Here is a 21,666-nt window from a genome sequence, read left to right as displayed (position 1 = left end):
TATAAGATGTTTTTGCATCTTAAAACAACTTGAAGTAATGTCTTACATTGCGGGACGGAGTAGTAGAAAGGCGGCGTCCTACCGCAGTCAGCGCGTCCATCATGCTGCCTAACCGGTCTTGGTCCCGCTGCCTAGAGAGTGGGTGCTCGTGATGTAAAAAAGTTAGAAACTTGACGATAGAATCAATGACCCATCGTAAGAAGACCCGCTCGATAATCATCTTTTTATGCATCGTTCAAACGGTACAAGTCATCATTGTGAACACTAACTAGAAGTGGTGGCTCCTCCTACCGGCCTGGATGGCCCGAGTTTCCATAAACTCAGCCAGGTCTAGGGCGTCCCATTGAGGTCCTAGAGCCTCACGGACAACACACCACCAAAACGGGTAGTGAAACAAGTGAAGAAAATGTGGCTACCCATCTCTAGGACACCACACAAAGGGCAGAGCCCACCTCCAGGCCCATGTCACTTGACCACCACTGTCCCCAATGAGAGGCAGTCATGTAGGAGCTGGCACATGAAGATATTTAATTTCAACAAGGGGGAGAGGGCGCTTTCCACAATGGTGTGGTCCCCACGAGAGCCGACATACAACATGGGCCATGGTATGCCAAGCCTAGACTACAAAATCTGCTATATTCCATGACAAAACCCTCGGAGACGAAACAGAAAACGTCACCAAAGATCATTTTCTGTGACGGTCAACCATCACCAATTGTTTTCCTCCTGGGGAGCGCCCTCAGCAACTTTGGTGACTTTCTAGCCTGATTTTTGGCGACGTATTTGGCCGTCATTAGGCATGTGCATATTCTGTGATGATTTGTAGTGTCACAGAAAATATCCGGTATCGCAAAAAATGTTAAGTGGGTTAGAAAAATGATTAAAACAATGGTGTGTTGGTGTTCTGAACGTAGTACATGATTTTTCTGCCATGGCAGAGTTTATAACATATTTGAATTAAGGGGTAATGAGTTGAGATGCTCGTATCGAATGTTGGGGAACGTAGCATGCAATTTCAAAAAAATTCCTACGATCACGCAAGATCTATCGAGGAGATGCATAGCAACGAGAGGGGGAGAGTGTGTCCATGTACCCTCGTAGACCGAAAGCAGAAGCGTTAGCTTAACACGGTTGATGTAGTCAAATGTCTTCTCACTTCTACCGATCAAGCACCGAACATACGACACCTCCGAGTTCTGCACATGTTCAGCTCGATGATATCCCTCGAACTCTTGATCTAGCAAAGTGTCGATGGAGAGTTTCGTCAGCACGACGGCGTGGTAACGGTGATGGTGATGTGATCCGCGCAGGGCTTCGCCTAAGCACTACAACAAGATGACCGGAGGAGTAAACAATGGAGGGGGGCACCGCACACGGCTAAGAAAGAATTGATGTGCTTAGAGGTGCCCCCGCCCCCGTATATAAAGGAGGGAGATGGAGGAGGTTGGCCTAGGCGCGCCCCCAAGTGGGGAGGAGTCCTACTAGGACTCCAACTCCAATTCGGACCCTCCTTCCTTTTACTGGAGGGGTAAAGGGGGAAGGAGATGGAGAGGGAGAAGGGAAGGGGGGCCGCGCACCCTCCCCTTGTCCAATTCGGACTCCCCATGGGGGAGGCCACGCGCCACCTCCTCGTGGGCTGCCTTGCCTCTCCCCTATGGCCCATTACTTCCCCTGGGGGGTTCTGGTAACCCCCCCCGGTACTCCGATAAATTCCCAAAACACTCCGGAACCATTCCTGTGTCCGAATACTATCGTCCAATATATCAATCTTTACCTCTTGACCATTTCGAGACTCCTTGTCATGTCCGTGATCTCATCCTGGACTCCGGACAATCATCGGTCACCAAAACACATAACTCATAATACAAATCATCATCGAACGTTAAGCGTGCAAACCCTACGGGTTCAAGAACTATGTAGACATGACCGAGACACATCTCCGGTCAATAACCAACAGCGGAACCTGGATGCTCATATTGGTTCCTACATATTCTACGAAGATCTTTATCGGTCAAACCGCAATGACAACATACGTCATTCCCTTTGTCATCGGTATGTTACTTGCCCGAGACTCGATCGTTGGTATCTTCATACCTAGTTCAATCTCGTTTGCAGAAAGTCTCTTTACTTATTCTGTAATGCATCATCCTGCAACTAACTCATTAGTAACATTGCTTGCAAGGCTTATCATGATGTGCATTACCGAGAGGGCCCAGAGATACCTCTCCGATACTCGGAGTGACAAATCCTAATCTCGATCTATGCCAACCCAACAAACACCTTTGGAGATACCTGTAGAGCATCTTAATAATCACCTAGTTATGTTGTGACGTTTGATAGCACACAAGGTATTCCTACGGTATTCAGGAGTTGCATAATCTCATAGTCAAAGGAATATGTATAAGTCATGAAGAAAGCAATAGCAATAAAACTTAACGATCATTATGCTAAGCTAACAGATGGGTCTTGTACATCACATAATTCTCCTAATGATGTGATCCCATTCATCAAATGACAACACATGTCTATGGTCAGGAAACTTAACCATCTTTGATTTGATTAGGGAGGTACCAGACCTGATGTGGAGTAGAGGCATACTAGGGACACTTTGTTTTGTCTATGTATTCACACATGTATCAAGTTTCCGGTTAAAACAATTCTAGCATGAATAATAAAAATTTATCATGATATAAGGAAATATAAATAACAACTTTATTATGGCCTCTAGGGCATATTTCCTCCAGTCTCCCACTTGCACTAGAGTGAATAATCTAGATTACATTGTAATGATTCTAACACCCATCAAAGCATATATTCCAACTCTAGGGCATATTTCCTCCAGTCTCCCACTTGCAAATCTCTATGTCTCCCTCCTTGACTTGATCATGGATGGAGTTGAAGCGTCTCTTGATGTGTTTGGTTCTCTTGTGAAATCTGGATTCCTTCGCTTAGGCAATTGCTCCAGTATTGTCACAAACGATTTTCATTGGACCCGATGCACTAGGTATTACACCTAGATCAGATATGAACTCCTTCATTTGCTGCTTCCGAAGCAGCTATGTACTCCGCTTCACACGTAGATCCCGCCACAATGCTTTGCTTGGAACTGCACCAACTGACAGCTCCACCATTCAATATAAATACGTATCTGGTTTGTGATTAGAGTCATCCGGATCAGTGTCAAAGCTAGAATCAACGTAACCATTTACGACGAGCTCTTTGTCACCCCCATAAACGAGAAACATATCCTTAGTCCTTTTCAGGTACTTCAGGATGTTCTTGACCGCTGTCTAGTGATCCACTCCTGGATTACTTTGGTACCTCCCTACTAAACTTATAGCAAGGCACACATCAGGTTTGGTACACACATTGCATACATGATAGAACCTATGGCTGAGGCATAGGGAATGACTTTCATTTTCTCTCTATCTTCTGCAGTGGTCGGGCATTGAGTCTGACTCAATTTCACACCTTGTAACATAAGCAAGAACCCTTTTTTTCACTGATCCATTTTGAACTTCTTTAAAACTTTATCAAGGTATGTGCTTTGTAAAAGTCCAATTAAGCATCTTGATCTATCTCTATAGATCTTGATGCCCAATATATAAGCAGCTTCATCGAGGTCTTTCATTGAAAAATTCTTATTCAAGTATCCTTTTATGCTATCCAGAAATTCTATATCATTTCCAATCAACAATATGTCATCACATATTATATTATAAATGCTACAAAGCTCCCACTCACTTTCTTGTAAATACAGGCTTCTCCGAAAGTCTGTATATAACCATATGGTTTGATCACACTATCAAAGCGTATATTCCAACTCTGAGATGCTCGCACCGGTTCATAAATGGATCGCCGAAGCTTGCACACTTTGTTAACACCTTTAGGATCGACAAAACCTTCTGGTTGCATCATATACAACTCTTCTTTATGAAATTCATTAAGGAATGTAGTTTTGACGTCCATTTGCCAGATTTCATAATCATAAAATGCGGCAATTGCTAACATCATTCGAACAGACTTAAGCATCGCTACGGGTGAGAAGGTCTCATCGTAGTCAACTCCTTGAACTTGTCAAAAACCTTTCACAACAAGTCGGGCTTTGTAGATAGTAACATTACCATCAGCGTCAGTCTTCTTCTTGAAGATCCATTTATTCTCTATGGCTTACCGATCATCGGGCAAGTCAACCAAAGTCCACACTTTGTTCTCATACATGGATCCCATCTCAAATTTCATGGCCTCAAGCCATTTCACAGAATCTATGCTCATCATCATTTCCTCATAGTTCGTAGGTTCGCCATGGTCCAGTAACATGACTTCCAGAACAGGATTACCGTACCACTCTGGTGCGGAACATATTTTGGATGACCTACGAGGTTTGGTAGTAACTTGATCTGAAGTTTCATGATCATCATCATTAGCTTCCTTAGTAATTGGTGTAGGCATCACGGGAACAGTTTTCTGTGATGAACTTCTTTCCAATCCAAGAGATGGTACAATTACCTCATCAAGTTCTACTTTTCTCCCACTCACTTCTTTCGAGAGAAACTCCTTCTCTAGAAAGGATCCATACTTAACAACAAATATCTTGCCTTCTGATCTGTGATTGAAGGTGTACCCAACAGTTTCTTTTGGGTATCCTATGAAGACGCACTTCTCTGATTTGGATTCGAGCTTATCAGGCTGAAGCTTTTTCACATAAGCATCGCAACCCCAAACATTAAGAAAGGACAACTTAGGTTTCTTGACAAACCACATTTCATACGGTGTCGTCTCAACAGATGTAGATGGTGCCCTATTTAACATGAATGCATCCGTCCCTAATGCATAACCCCAAAACGATAGTGGTAAATCGGTAAGAGACATCATAGATCGCACCATATCTAATAAAGTACGGTTACGATGTTCAGACACACCAATACGTTGTGGTGTTCCAGGTGGCGTGAGTTGCGAAACTATTCCACATTGTTTTTAATGAAGACAAAACTCGTAACTCAAATATTCGCCTCCGCGATCTGATTGTAGAAACTTTATTGTCTTGTTACCATGATTTTCCACTTCACTCTGAAATTCTTTGAACTTCTCAAATGTTTCAGACTTATGTTTCATTAAGTAGATATACCCATATCTGCTCAAATCATCTGTGAATGTTAAAAAATAACGATACCCGCCACGAGCCTCAACACTCATCGGACCGCATACATCGGTATGTATTATTTCCAATAAGTTAGTTGCTCGCTCCATTCTTCCGGAGAACAGAGTCTTAGTCATCTTGCCCATAAGGCATGGTTCGCAAGCATCAAATGATTCATAATCAAGTGATTCCAAAAGCCCATCTACATGGAGTTTCTTCATGCGTTTTACACCAATATGACCTAAACGGCAGTGCCACAAATATGTTGCACTGTCATTATCAACTTTGCATCTTTTGGCATCAATATTATGAATATGTGTATTACCATGATCGAGATTCAACAAAAATAGACTACTCATCAGGGGTGCATGACCATAAAAGATATTACTTATATAAATAGAACAACTAATATTCTCTGATTTAAATGAATAACCGTCCCGCATCAAACAAGATCCAAATATAATATCCATGCTCAACGCTGGCACCAAATAACAATTATTCAGGTCTAAAACTAATCCCGAAGGTAGATATAGAGGTAGGTGCCGACGGCGATCACATCGACCTTGGAACCATTTTCGACGTGCATCGTCACCTCGTCCTTAGCCAATCTTCATTTAATCCGTAGTCCCTGTTTCGAGTTGCAAATATGAGCAACAGAACCAGTATCAAATACCCAGGCACTACTATGAGCATTAGTAAGGTACACATCAATAGCATGTATATCAAATATACCTTTGTTCACTTTGCCATCCTTCTTATCCGCCATATACTTGGGGCAGATCCGCTTCCAGTGACCAGTCCCTTTGCAGTAGAAGCACTCAGTTTTAGGCTTAGGTCTAGACTTGGGCTTCTTCTCGGGAGTAGCAACTTGCTTAATATTCTTCTTGAAGTTCCCCTTCTTTCCTTTTCCCTTTTTCTTGAAACTAGTGGGCTTGTTAACCATCAACACTTGATGCTCCTTCTTGATTTCTATCTCCGCAGCCTTGAGCATTGTGAAGAGCTCGGGAATTGTCTTGTTCATCCCTTGCATATTATAGTCCATCACGAAGCCTTTATAGCTTGGTGGCAGTGATTGAAGAAGTCCATCAACGACACTATCATCTAGAAGAATAACTCCCAACTGAGTCAAGTGGTTATGGTACCCAGATATTTTGAGTATGTGTTCACTGAGAACTGTTCTCCTCCATCTTGCAACTATAGAACTTGTTGGAGACTTCATATCTCTCAACTCGGGCATTTGCTTGAAATATTAACTTCAATTCCTGAAACATCTCATATGCTCCATGACGTTCAAAATGTCTCTGAGTCCCAATTCTAAGCCGTAAAGCATGGCGCACTGAACTATCGAGTAGTCATCAGATTTAGCTTGCCAGACGTTCACAACGTCAGCAGTTGCTCCTCCACCAGGCCTTGCATCAGGCGGTGCATCAAGAACGTAATTCTTCTGTGTAGCAATGAGGATAATCCTCAAGTTACGAACCCAGTCCGTGCAGTTGCTACCATCATCTTTCAACTTAGCTTTCTCTAGGAACGCATTAAAATTCAAGGGAATCGTAGCAGGGGCCATTGATCTACAACATAGATATGCAAAAACTATCAGGACTAAGTTCATGATAAATTTAAGTTCAATTAATCATATTACTTAAGAACTCCCACTTAGACATCCCTCAAGTCATCTAAATGATCATGTGGTCTGTATCAACTAAACCATGTCTGATCATCACATGAGATGAAGTAGTTTTCAATGGTGAACATCTCTATGTTGATCATATCTACTATACGATTCACGTTCGACCTTTCGATCTCAGTGTTCCGAGGCCATGTCTGTACATGCTAGGCTCGTCAAGTTTAACCCGAGTATTCCGCACATGCAAAACTGTCTTGCACCCGTTGTATGTGAACGTAGAGCTTATCACACCCGATCATCACGTGGTGTCTCGACACGACGAACTGTCGCAACAGTGCATACTCAGCGAGAACACTTATACCTTGACATTTTAGTGAGGGATCATCTTATAATGCTACCATCGTACTAAGCAAAATAAGATGCATAAAAGATAAACATCACATGCAATCAAAATATGTGACATAATATGGCCATCATCATCTTGTGCCTTTGATCTCCATCTCCAAAGCACCGTCATGATCTCCATCATCACCGGCTTGACACCTTGATCTCCATTGTAGCGTCGTTGTCATCTCGCCAACTATTGCTTCTACAACAATCGCTATCTCATAGTGATAAAGTAAAGCAATTACATGGCGATTGCATTTCATACAATAAAGCGACAACCATAAGGCTCCTGCTAGTTGCCGATAACTTTTACAAAACATGATCATCTCATACAACAACGTATATCACATCATGTCTTGACCATATCACATCACACCATGCCCTGCAAAACAAGTTAGACGTCCTCTACTTTGTTGTTGCAAGTTTTATGTGGCTGCTACGGGCTTCTAGTAAGAACCGTTCTTACCTACGCATCAAAACCACAATGATGTTTCGTCAAGTTTGCTATTTTAACCTTCAACAAGGACTAGCCGTAGTCAAATTCGATTCAACTAAAGTTGGAGAAACATACACCCGCTAGCCACCTTTATGCAAAACAAGTTGCATGTTTGTCGTTGGAACCGGTCTCATGAACGTGGTCATGTAAGGTTGGTCCAGGCCGCTTCATCCAACAATACCGCCAAATCAAAATAAGAAATTGGTGGTAAGAAGTATGACTATGATTGCCCACAACTCTTTGTGTTCTACTCATGCATATCATCTACGCATAGACCTGGCTCGGATGCCACTGTTGGGGAACGTAGCATGCAATTTCAAAAAAAATTCCTACGATCACGCAAGATCTATCTATGAGATGCATAGCAATGAGAGGTGTCGGTGTCAAAACTGGCGGATCTCGGGTAGGGGGTCCCGAACTGTGCGTCTAGGCCGGATGGTAACAGGAGGCAAGGAACACGATGTTTTACCCAGGTTCGGGCCCTCTTGATGGAGGTAAAACCCTACGTCCTGCTTGATTAATATTGATGATATGGGTAGTACAAGAGTAGATCTACCACGAGATCAAGGAGGCTAAACCCTAAAAGCTAGCCTATGGTATGATTGTTGTATGATGAAGTTGTCCTACGGACTAAAACCCTCCGGTTTATATAGACACCGGAGAGGGTTAGGGTTACACAAAGTCGATTGCAATGGTAGGAGATCTAAATATCCGCATCGCCAAGCTTGCCTTCCACGCCAAGGAAAGTCCCATCCGGACACGGGACGAAGTCTTCAATCTTGTATCTTCATAGTCCTCGAGTCCGGCTGAAGGTATAGTCCGGCTACCCGAACACCCCCTAATCCAGGACTCCCTCAGTAGCCCCTGAACCAGGATTCAATGACAACGAGTCCGGCGCGTAGATTGTCTTCGGCATTGCAAGGCGGGTTCCTCCTCCAAATTCTTCATAAAAGTTTGTAAACACCAAGGGTAGTGTCCAGCTCTGCAAAATAAGTTTCCACGTATTGCCACAGAGAGAATAATATTAACACAAATCTAATCTACTGACGTATTCCGCAGCGTGACATCACACTACGGCCAAGCCTTTATTCGAATCGTTTTCACTTTTCCACCTCAGCGTGTTTTGCGAGGCGGTTTCCTTGGCACGTCTTGTCAAAGAAGAGATCGTGTCCCCCATTTACGGGATTCTCATCAATACGGACGTGGGTAACCCAACCGCGCCATTTATCACGGCGCTTGGGAGGCAAGCGAGTTTTATTAGGCTGGTGGGGACGCATAGTCGCATCCGCTCATATAAGGGGATAAGGATCCACCTTTTTACCTACGCCTTCTTCCTCCTTTGCCTATCCATCTTCTGCGCACCCGAGCTCCAGCGCCCAAGTCCGCACTTCCTACCTCAACCTTCTCCAACAATGTCTGGAGCGGGAGGCAAGTGGATGGTCTCCTCCGTCATGGAGGGCCATGTCAAAAGGCTAAGGAAGGCTGGATACCTGTCCAAAGACATCGTGCACCGGCTTCCTGAGGAGGGGCAGCTTCTCCCCACCCCAAGGCCCCATGAGAGGGTAGTATTTCTTCCCCACTTCCTCCGCGGACTGGGTTTTCCTCTCCACCCATTTGTCCGCGGGCTCATGTTCTACTATGGCCTAGATTTCCACGATCTGGCCCAAAACTTCATCCTCAATATCTCGGCATTTATCGTCGTGTGCGAGGCTTTCCTCTGCATCCGCCCCCATTTCGGCCTCTGGCTCAAGACCTTCAACGTCAAGCCAAAGGTGGTGCGCGGCAACTAGGCGGAGTGCGGAGGTGCCATGGTGGGCAAAATAGCCAACGTCCTATGGCTCGAGGGCTCCTTTGTGGAGACCTTGAAGGGGTGGCAGTCAGGGTGGTTTTACATCATCGAGCCATGCGATCCGAAGTGGATTGCAGCCCCTGAATTCCGATCCGGACCCCCTACGCGGCTCACATCCTGGAAGGAGACGGGCTTGTCATGGGGCGACGAAGAAGAGGTGACCGGACTACAAAAATGCATCCAGTCCCTGGTGAACAAGTAGCTCAAGCTTGTCAACGTAGTCCAGGTCATGCTCGTCCGCCGGATCCTTCCGTGTCAAGAACGGGACTTCAATTTGTGGGAGTTCAACCCGGCGCAACACCGAATTCTGAGCAGGCTCTTCGACACGATGTACGAAGATGTCTGGAAGGGGCTAACCAAAGGCGCCGAGGCTCCCACATCCGCCTCCGTAGACCGCGGATTCAGCTCGCAGCGTCCTGCTAGCGAGGTAAAATATTTTCATCTTTTACAGGATGTTAAGTTTTCTTCATAGTTTGACTCTATGCGGGATCTAAACTCCCTCACCTTTGACAGGATTGGCAGGCGAAGTCCAGACTGATTAACTGTCCGGCTCCCTTGCCCGAAGACCCAGCCCCTGCTCTCCTAGTGAAGCTGCTGGTTCCGGCACCTTATGTGGTGCCGGAGAAGAAGGCCAAGAAGAAGAAGGCCACGGGGAGTCGAAAGAGTTCCCGGCAAATGGTGGTGTTGGACTCGTCGTCCGATGAGTCCGAGATGCGCTCCTCCCATGAAGACGAGGAGGAGGAAGAAGAGACCTCTCCCCCTCCAGCGGGGGGAGGAAAGAAGAGGAAGGCCGCCCTAGTAGGGGAGGCCGGAGGGTCCAAGAAGAGGAAAACCCCTCCGCCAGACTACGCCCCCGATGCCGACGAGGACGAAGAGGAGTGGCCGGACAGGGCCAAGCGTCCGGCGAAATCGTAAGTGTTCAGATACCAGAGTAACTCATGATATTCCTTTTGTTGCGCAGCTTTCCCTAATGTCGAATATAATCATGCAGCCCGCCCAGGGACGGGTTCGACGAGTCGTCGATCGGCTCCCTGGATTCATCGGACGTGAATTCAGTTCTGCCCGCTGCCTCCCCCTGTGCTGCGGATGACGCCGAAGTGGCGTCGCGACAAGCTCCGGGGCAAGAGGAGGTGGTCCAGGAGGAGCCGCGAGGCGACCTCCCGGACTCCAGGAGTGAAGGGGACAAGACCCCCCAGGGCTCCAAGTCTGGCTTTAAGCCGGACACCGCGCCGGAATCGTCAACGGTTCCGGACCGCGGCAGGCGAACTCCTGCCAAGAGGAGCAAGCCTATTGAGCCGGCGTCCTCCGTCCAACCGGAGGCACCGGACAATCTGCTGGAGGTGCTTAAGGGCGCCTCCATCAACGAGGAGCACCGTACCATCATGAGTACGGTGGTCCAAAATGTTCGGTCCGCCAAAAGCGGACTTACTGAAGCTTGTGCTAGCCTTCTAACAGGCTTCTAGGTAAGTAGAAATATGTAAAAATATTACCGCATAGACAGTAGCCCCTGATGCTCTGTTTGACGTTCGGAAAGAAAAGCCGAATAGAGGATCTATTACATATCGTAGGAGTCTAACTAAAAAGGAGTCAATATACGTATGCAGGCTTCACTGCTGGCCAACGCCGCACTGACTGCGGAGGTGGGTGCCCTAAAGCAGGGCCTCGAGCGGACCGAGCAAGAGCTCGGCCTTGCCAAACGGCAGCTCGAGGAGAAAGAAGGTAAGAGATACCTTATAGAAAAAATGCCTATAAGAAGACGCAATTGCAAAAAATGACAGGAGTATACTGCTTATTGTAGGGGCCACAACTGAGGTGGCGACCCTCAAGCAGGCGCTATCCGAGGCCGAGAAGAGAGTGGCCATGGAGCGCACCAAGCGGGAGAAATTCGAGGCGCAGGTCGGCGAGGTGCAGCAAGAGCTTCAGGCTCTCATGAAAAAACATGAGAGTTTGGAGCTCGACTCGAAGACGCGAGCGTCCGAGCTTGCTGCGGCCCTTAAAACTGCCAAATCTGCCAAGGCCGAAGCCCAGAAGGCCCTCCAGGAATTGGATGCGGTGAAAAAGATAGCGACGGGTAAGGCATTCTCTATGCAAAGCAGACATATAAGAGTAAACTACTTGTTACTTACCCGAATCCGGAGCTCTCCAGGGGCATTCGCAGATCTTCCCCGCAGCGTATCCGATGCCGCCGCATTCTACCGAGCCGAGGAAGGCAGCTCGACGGAGAAGGTGTTTTGGTCTCAATACGCTGAGGCCGGACACCCTGTGCCCTTGAGCGGCCAGCTGAAGTAGCTGGTCGAGCTCCACAAGGCGGCCGAACAGGCCCTGAAGGGCTTCATAGTTCGGCTGTGGCCTGGAGAGGCCCTGCCTGGGAGCTATTTCGGACTGGTGCGGCAGCTGGTGGAGGCTTGTCCAAGGCTCGAGGTCATCAAGCGCTCCGTCTGCATCGAAGGTGCCCATAGGGCCCTTGCCCGTGCAAAGGTGCACTGGGGTAAGCTGGACGGTGAGAAGCTTGTGAGGGACGGGCCGCCGCCGGGGAAGGAGCATCGCAAGCCCGAGAACTATTACAAGGATGTTCTGGCCGGTGCCCGCCTTATGGCGGATGAATGCACCAAGGATGTAATTTTTGAATGAACTCACTCGTGTTATCCTGTGCGCTGAAAACTTGTTCATATGCGCTAAGCAATGCTTGAATTTAATATATTACTTTCTGTGCGGCCGTTTATCAAAAAATTGAGAGATGGCCAGTCGTCGGCTTCTACCCCATGCCACTAGTGATGGGGTGTTCGGGATAAACATGAGCGCTATTTTTCCCATGATTGGGTCCGTCGAGGGAGGCGCTCAGCACAACGAACAAGGCAATCGGACTATAATGCTTGAACACTCTCACTTAGCCATAGAACTCTATAATTTTAAATTTCGGCGAAGTCCCTAGTATTCGGAAGACCGAGTTCGGGGCGCTATCCACGCCTTGGCCGGACAAAGCCGGTTCCTCGCTCGAAGCGACATAAGTCTTTAAGGACTCGAAAAACCTCTCGAACAGCGACCGGTCTCTCGCCTCATCATGACAGTCAGTTTTAGCTTTCTCTACTGAGGTGCTCAGCCCAGCTCAACTGGGGCACAATCGCAGTAGTTCTCCTAGTGCTACCTTAGCCGATATAGCGGAACGTAAGGCACCAAAATATAGGAGCCGGGCAAACCCAACTATTGACCCAAATCATGATTCGGAGCCGATGCATATAGTGCTATAAGTTCGGGGTGCCGCACTTGTGAAAGTGTACGGACTTCTCACGCCATATTGATGGGTACTGAAGCCCCTGGCGTATTTTTGCCGTACCACAGTGTACGGATGCAACATGTTATTGATAAACATATATATAAAAAGAGGATAATGCAAAAAATAGACAAAAAGCTATGCATTGTTTATAGAAAGGCTACTATGAAAGCGGAACGATACAAATAGTGTGATAAGCAAAAGAAATTGGACTATTTAACATGTCCTGGCCAGGGGCAGGCCGCGGAATTGTATTAAAAAATAGGTATACTGCTCGCAATAGAGACCACCTGGGAGTTCCATAATGCGGTGTGGCTTGTCTGCTTTCCTGGATCTTGCATCATTTGTGCGGCAGTTGAATTGCCGAACGGGTCATCCGAAGTATGGAGTCCTGAGAGTAAGAGAAAAAAAGAAAAAAAAGGAATCCGGCAGCCCCTGGTGCGGTTTAAGCCGTATTTCGGGCGTGCCGTGATAGTGCCCCTTCCCCTGTGCCCATGGTATTTCAAGAGCGTAGTTATGTACGCGAAGCACTGGTTTCGCTATATCGCGAGGGCTAGGGTTGGGTCCGCATTACTACGCTAGCTCAGAACGTGCCAGGCGGTCTTGTTGTAGGGTACTTGTAACACCCCGGATGTAACTTTCCCAATTTGTACCCCAACTCTTGCCGCTTCTGGCATTAAGTTCTTTTATTTTCTCGGGTTCGGGTCTTTGTCTCCATGTGTTGTTGTCATTGTCATGCATCTCATATCATGTCATCATGTGCATTGCATTTGCATATGTGTTCGTCTCATGCATTCGAGCATTTTCCCCGTTGTCCGTTTTGCATTCCGGCGCTTCGTTCTCCTCCGGTGGCCATTTCTACCTTTCTTTCATGTGTGGGGATTAAACATTTCCGGATTGGACCGAGACTTTCCAAGCGGCCTTGGTTTACTACCGGTAGACCGCCTGTCAAGTTTCGTATCATTTGGACTTCGTTTGATACTCCAACGGTTAACCGAGGGACCGAAAAGGCCTCGTGTGTGTTGCAGCCCAACACCCCTCCAATTTGGCCCAAAACCCACCTAAGCCTTCTCCATCATCTAGATCGTTGGATCACGATCGTGTGGCCGAAAACCGCACCTCATTTGGACTCTCCTAGCTCCCTCTATGCCTATTTAATGAGCCCCCGAAAATCTCCTTCTCCTTCCTCCCGAAAAACCCTAGATCCACTCGTCATCGCGCGCCGCCGGACACTTGCCCCGCTGATGGACACGTCCGGCCTGCCCCCCCGCCGCCACGTGGCATCACGCCATTGGTCCGTGCCGCCGCCCCACTTCGCCACCGCCGCCCAGATCGGGCCCCCGAGGCCCAGTCCATCGTGCCGCCGCCCGCCTTCGGCTTCCTCCACGCCCGCCGCTCTCCGCTGCCACCGCGCCCTCGCCGGCGTCGACGGCCGCCACCGCCGCCCGCGCCCGCCGCTCTCCGTCCGCCCCGCGCGCCCGACGCCGCTGCCTTCGCCGCCCCGGGCCCGTGCCCCTCGCCGCCCCTTAGGTCCCGCGCCCGGCCGCGCCTCCCCGGCCCCTCTCGGCCTCTCCCTTCTACTCTAGCGACGAACTCCGGCGAAGCCCCGACGACGAACCTCGTTTTGCATGCCCGAGTCAAACCCTAGATCCGGAGGTTAAAAAATTCGTCTAAGTCCCCGAAATTTCAGATCCATATGCTCATGTTCATGGCCTCATAACTCCTCATCCGTAGCTCCGTTTTTGGCATATAGCATATCAAAATGTTCATCTCAGAGAGTACATCATTTCATTCCATCATATCATTTTCATTTGAGTTCATATTGATGCCCGAAATGCTGTTAGAAGAGGGCTACTTGAGATAATTGTCAGATCTGCTACTCCATTTAGCTTTTTGTCATTTTTGCCCTGATTATTGTGTGCATGATATGCCCATGTGCCCTACATATGTTTTGTTAAGGGCTTTGTCATCTTTCCAGAGGTGCAACCCATGTATTTTTGTGATGTGTGTGGTGACTAGCACAAGCTTTCCAAGTGGTGCACTTGGTAATTCTGTTTTCAGGGACTTAGCATTTCCACTAAGTCCTTGAGCTGTTTATCTCATATGACCATATGTTCATGTTGTTTCCTAGTGATCCGTGCCTCTTTTGGGGATGATCAGTAAGGATGTTTTGTTAATATTGTAGTGCTCTATCCATCCATGGTTTGGTTTGCAATTATGGAGCACCCTAGCTTGAGTCAATCGAGCTCTACTTTTGCTACTTGGTGAATCTGGGCAGATTGTTTACTTGTTAGCGATTTTGCCGAGGATGTTGTAGTTGATCCGTGCATGCTATGCTATTGTTCTTACCATATCTAGCTTGTATTTTGTGTATTCTTGATGGGTGTATGCTTAGATTATCATGACTTGCTCTGTAGTGAGTGCATCGAGCTCGTAAACATGCCTACTTGATATCTGTTTTCAGCATGCTCCAGTTTTCACTAAGTCTGAAAACTGATTATGTTTTTGCCATGTTCACATGCTTGCAATTGTATTTTCTGATCCCTTTTGGCTCAAGGTCACTAAGGGACTTTTGTTAAGCTCTTTGAGTAGCTCCATGCCATGCTTTACTTTGACATGTTCAGGTCCTGTAGCATGTAGTTTTGTTGCTCCGAAGTGTGCTACCTGATCTGAAATTCCAGACAAGTGTTAATTTCACTAAGTCTGAAACCTGTTTGCCATATGCATTTTTGCCATGCTTGTTTGAACCTGTTAATGGATGAATTGGCCGTAGCTCAGTGTTAGACTTTTGTTAAGAATCTTGAATTCATCCCTGCCATGAATTTTGTTGTCATGTTTGGGTGTTGTAGCATGTTCATTTCGTTGCATTTAGATGGCTACTTGCTGTAAATCGTAGACCGGTGTCATATTTGAATCGCTTGCCATTTCCAAACCGTAGCTCCGATTCCGGCGTTCTTTATATCGTTTTCAAGCGATTTCATCTCATCTTTCCAGTGGAACACTTGGATTCCCAAGTTGAGGCTAGGTTCATGCATTCCTTGTCACATCTTACATATGCATCCCGCATCGCATCCCGCATAGCATATCATCTTTGCATCATCTTGTTTAATCCTTGCACGTGGTTGATTGTGTCCTTGTTGCTTGTTTGTCTTGTTTGGGTAGAGCCGGGAGACGAGTTCGCTAACGAGGAGCCCGTTGAGTTTGCTTTCGAGGATCCAGCCAACTCTGACAACTGTGCAGGCAAGATGATCATACCCTCGAAATCACTACTATCTTTGCTATGCTAGTTTGCTCGCTCTTTTGCTATGCCAATGCTACGATGCCTACCACTTGCTTTCAAGCCTCCCAAATTGCCATGTCAAACCTCTAACCCACCATGTCCTAGCAAACCATTGATTGTCTATGTTACAGCTTTGCTCAACCCCTCTTATAGCGTTGCTAGTTGCAGGTGAAGATTGGAGGCCGTTCCTTGTTGGAACATTTATTTACTTGTTGGGATATCATTATATTGCCATGTTATCTTAATGCATCTATATACTTGGTAAAGGGTGGAAGGCTCGGCCTCTCGCCTAGTGTTTTGTTCCACTCTTGCCGCCCTAGTTTCCGTCATATCGGTGTTATGTTCCCGGATTTTGCGTTCCTTACGCAGTTGGGTTATAATGGGAACCCCTTGATATTTCGCCTTGATTAAAGCTTTTCCAGCAATGCCCAACCTTGGTTTTACCATTTTCCCCCTAGCCTCTTTTCCCTTGGGTTTCCGGAGCCCGAGGGTCATCTGATTTTAAACCCCCCCGGGCCAGTGCTCCTCTGAGTGTTGGTCCAACCTAGAGCCCCTTGCAGCGCCACCTCGGGGAAACTTGAGGGTTGGTTTTAGTTGTATGGATTGCTTATCCAATTGTGCCCTGAGAAAGAGATATGTGCAGCTCCTATTGGGATTTGTCGGCACATTCGGGCGGTGTTGCTGGTCTTGTTTTAACCTGTCGAAGTGTCTTGAATAACCGAGATACCGAGTCTGATCGAAATGTGTTGGGAGGAGGTCTATTCCTTCGTTGACCATGAGAGCTTGTCATGGGCTAAGTTGGGACTCCCCTGCAGGGTTTTGAACTTTCGAAAGTCGTGCCCGCGGTTATGGGAAGATGGGAATTTGTTAATGTCCGGTTGTAGATAACTTGAACCTTAACTTAATTAAAATGAATCAACTGAGGGAGTTACTGTGATGGCCTCTTCTCGGCGGAGTCCGGGAAGTGGACACGGTGTTGGAGTAATGTTTGCGTAGGTTACTCTCTAGTTTCTCGCTCGCGCTTTGCCTCCTCTTCTCGCTCTCTTTTGTGAACATGATAGCCACCATATTTCCTAGTCGCTTGCTGCAGCTCCACATATATTTACCTTGCCTTACCTATAAGCTTAAATAGTCTTGATCGCGAGGGTGCGAGATTGCCGAGTCCCTGTGGCTCACAGATTACTATTACACCAGATGCAGGGCCTGATGATTCCGCTCCAGGTGACGCGCTTGAGCTCAAGTGGGAGTTTGACGAAGACTCTCAACGTTACTATGTTTCCTTTCTCGATGATCAGTAGTGGTGCCCAGTTGGGGGTGATCGGGACCATGTCGCATGTTGGGTTCTCTTTTATTTTGGCGCCGTAGTCGGGCCATGAGTGTTTGGATGATGTAATGTTATTTATGTACTTGATTGACGTGGCGAGTGTAAGCCAATTATGTTACCTCCCTTTATTATTATATTACATGGGATGTTGTGAAGATTGCCTTACTTGCGACATATGCCTTCAATGCGATTATGCCTCTAAGTCGTGCCTCGACACGTGGGAGATATAGTCGCATCGAGGGTGTTACAAGTTGGTAATCAGAGCCTTCCCCGACCTTAGGAGCCCCATTGCTTGATCGTTTTTAGCAGCCGAGTTGTGTCTAGAAAAATGTTTTGAGTCATTTAGGAATTATATATCAGAGAGTTTAGGAATTCTTTTTACTTCCCAGTCTCCTCATCGCTCTGGTAAGGCATCCTGACGTAGAGTTTTGACTCTTCTCTTCTCAAATTTCCCTAAATTTTTTTTAGGATCACGCGGGTATCTTGGAATCGTTCCGATGGTTTTATGATGAGAACATTGTCTTGGTGCCTCCTGTCAGGGGTTTAGTGGAAGTGTCCCGGGGAGTTGAGCTCTGAGGTGTTGTCGTCATAATTTTATCGTTGCAATTCTGGAATACCTGAGTTTAGTACGCCGACATCGAAAATCTCTTTTATGCAGTTCGTTGGTGAGATAACCTCGACGCCACCCAGTACTGGGGCGGGAGTTCGGGAGTATCGCCATAACTTGTATAACGGATGCTTTTCAAAGGTTGAGGTAGATGGTTTCCGAAGTTTTTCTTGGTTATGTGTTGAAGGATGGATACAGCTGGATGTAGGATTTGCTAGTTTTGAGTGAGATATTATGCTTCCCCTGTATCCCCAACACCTGATTGCATAACCGGAAAGGTTTGGGAGTTTCATAGGTGGGAATTCTAGTAGCTCTAGTTCTTCTTCCACGGATATTGGTTTGAGATTGGGATTTCTTACCGATTATTCGTTCTGATCCGTACCTTGTTGCTTTATTTCTCTTCCTTAATTCTAAGTGGCTTCTCAATTTATGGATATGTGACCATTTCAAGAGGAATGCATTCGTTCATTTTGTTCGGATGTGAAGACTATATGTTGCAATTTTCATTCCGTTGGATTCAGCTTCAATATTTGTCTATGAATGTGCTAATGGATGTCAACCTCTTCAGGATGGCTCCTCCAACACGCATGACTCCAAATCCTGATCCGCCACCACCTCCACCTCCTCCGGAGGCATGGCAAGCTCTGATGGCCGCAACCAATGCAAAAACACAGTTGATCATGCAAATTCTTCAAGAGCGCAATCAAGGCAACCAAGGGAACCAAGGCAACAATCAGAATCACTTTGCTACACTCAACCAGTTCCTTGCTAACGGGCCAAAGACTTTCAGCAATTGTGTTGAGGTAACCGATGCTGACGATTGGCTTGTGGATCTGTGCAAGCATTTCGAGTGTAGTAACGTCAGGCCTGAGGACTTTGTCAAGTTCGCTTCCTTCCAACTCAAAGATCAAGCTGTAGAATGGTTCCAACAGTACAAGGATTCCAGAGGTGGACGTGTTATCACTTGGGATGAATTCCGTCAAGATTTCCGAGCTCATCATATTCCTCAGAGCATGGTTGAAAGCAAGCGTGAGGAATTCTGCAACCTAAAGCAAGGCTCTTTGTCTGTCTATGACTACAACAAGTTGTTCCAGAAGCTCGCCCGCTTTGCCAAGCAGGACGTCCCTGATGAGAAGAGCATGATATATCAGTTCAGGGGTGGTCTCAGAGAAGAAATTCAGCTAGCTCTTGTTCTCTTTGAACCCTTGAGATACGATGAGTTCTACAACATGGCATTGAAGCAAGAGGCTGCTCAGTTGAGGTGTGATGCTTCCAAGAAGCGAGCCAGAGATGTTACTCCTTCTTCCTCTACTCAAGTGGCCAAGCAGCAGAAGTATTGGCTTCCTCCTCCTCCGTTCCGTCAGCCATATCAGCAGAAGAGCAAAGGCGGCAGTGGATCTTCCCACCCACCCAACCCTGGCTTCCAGAACAAGACTTCGTCTCAAGCTCCAAGATCGAGTGCTCCGTATCACCGTCCGCTTTCAGAGGTCACGTGCAACAAGTGCCAACAGAAGGGTCACTATGCCAACAAGTGTTTCAACTAGAGGCATCTTCCTCCTCCTCCTCCCGTCAGATCGGCAAGTACAGCTGTGGTCAAGCATAGCCCCAAGTACGCCAAGGTCAATATGGTGAATGCAGCTCAGGCAGAGGACTCATCAGATGTCATCATAGGTAACCTTCCAGTTAACGATATTCCTGCAAGAGTTCTTTTTGACACTGGTGCATCGCATTGTTTCATCTCGAGACCTTTTGCATCTAAGCATGATTTTGTTACTCAAGTGTTGTCGAAACCGTTGGCTATTGTCTCTCCGGCCCGTCAAATGACATCTCGAGTGTGCGTTCCGGATGTTACAATCACTTTGGGTGACTATAAGTTCTTGTCCTCTCCAAATGTTCTTGGTGACTCGGATATTGATCTTATTCTCGGAATGGATTGGCTTTCTAAGCACAAGGCTCAGCTTGATTGTGCAGCCAGGCAGATTCAATTGACTCATTCGTCTGAGGATGTTATTGTCTTTGCCGCTCGTGATGATACCATCCGTCTGTTTTCTCTCAATGAAAAGGGTGAATTGGATGCGATCTCGCAGATTCCAGTCATTTGCGAATATCAAGACGTCTTTCCAGAAGAGCTTCCAGGAATGCCTCCGCACCGGCCAGTTGAAATCGTTATTGATCTTGAGCCTGTCACGGAACCTGTGTGCAAACGTCCTTACAAGCTCGGACCTAAAGAGTTGAAGGAGCTGAAGAAGCAACTCGATATTCAAGACAAAATGGGTCTCATCCGGCCTAGTTCTTCTCCGTGGGGTTGTGGTGTTCTTTTTGTGAAGAAGAAGGATGGAACGGACCGACTTTGTGTTGATTACCATCCATTGAACAAGAAGACCATCAAGAACAAATACCCACTTCCCAACATCAATGAGCTGTTCGAACAACTCAAAGGTGCCCAAGTATTCTCCAAGCTTGATCTCCGCATGGGTTATCATCAGATTCGAATCTGTGAGCAAGATATTCCCAAGACGGCTTTCAGGACAAGCTATGGTTCATATGAATACACTATCATGTCTTTTGGCCTTGTCAACGCTCCTCCGACGTTCTCTCGCATGAGGAACTTCATCTTCAACGCCTACACCAATGACTTCGTTTTGGTCTATCTCGACGACATTCTGGTTTTCTCGAAGAACAAGGAAGATCATGCCAAGCAGTTGCGTTTGGTACTCGATAAGCTCAGGCAACATCAGTTCTACGCCAAGTTCTCCAAGTGTGAATTTTGGCTCGATGAGGTTCTTTATCTTGGTCATATCATCTCTGCCAAGGGCATTGCCGTGAATCCTCAGAAGGTGTCTACAATTGTGAATTGGGAACCTCCTCAGAACGTGAAGCAACTCCGTAGCTTCCTCGGTCTCGCAAGCTACTGTCGAAGATTCGTTGAGAACTTTTCTAGGATCGCGAAGCCTCTCTCTAATCTTCTCCAAAAGCACATCAAGTACGTTTGGTCTCCGGAGTGTGACATTGCTTTCAACACTTTGAAAGAGAAATTGATCACTGCTCCAGTTCTCACTCCGCCTGATGAATCCAAGTCGTACGAGGTCTTTTGTGATGCCTCTCTCCAAGGTCTTGGCGCAATATTGATGCAAGAGAAGAAAGTTGTTGCTTATACCTCTCGCCAGTTGAAGCCTAATGAGAAGAACTACCCCACTCATGATCTCGAGTTGGCGGCAGTTGTGCATGCTCTTTTGACTTGGAGACATTTCTTATTGGGAAGAAAAGTGGATATTTTCACTGATCACAAGAGTCTCAAATACATCTTCACTCAGCCTAATCTCAACCTCAGGCAAACTCGATGGGTCAAAATGATTCAAGAGTATAATCCGAGTATCGAGTATACTCCAGGCAAGGCCAATGTGATTGCTGACGCATTGAGCAGGAAAGCTTATTGCAATAGTCTGATTCTCAAGCCTTATCAACCCGAGCTTTGTGAAGCTTTCCGCAAACTTAATCTGCAAATTGTTCCTCAAGGTTTCCTCGCCAACCTTCAAGTCTCTCCTACCTTGGAAGACCAGATTCGCCAAGCCCAGCTTCTTGATGCTATGGTGAAAAAGGTGAAGATTGGGATTGCCAAGAGTCGACCCAAGTACAAGTGCTACCGCCTTGATGACAAGGATACTCTCTTCTTCGAGGATCGTAT

The sequence above is a fragment of the Triticum dicoccoides genome, chromosome 1A (assembly GCF_002162155.2).
Source record: "Triticum dicoccoides isolate Atlit2015 ecotype Zavitan chromosome 1A, WEW_v2.0, whole genome shotgun sequence".
Lineage (NCBI taxonomy): Eukaryota > Viridiplantae > Streptophyta > Magnoliopsida > Poales > Poaceae > Triticum > Triticum dicoccoides.
This window is presented reverse-complemented; position numbering follows the sequence as displayed.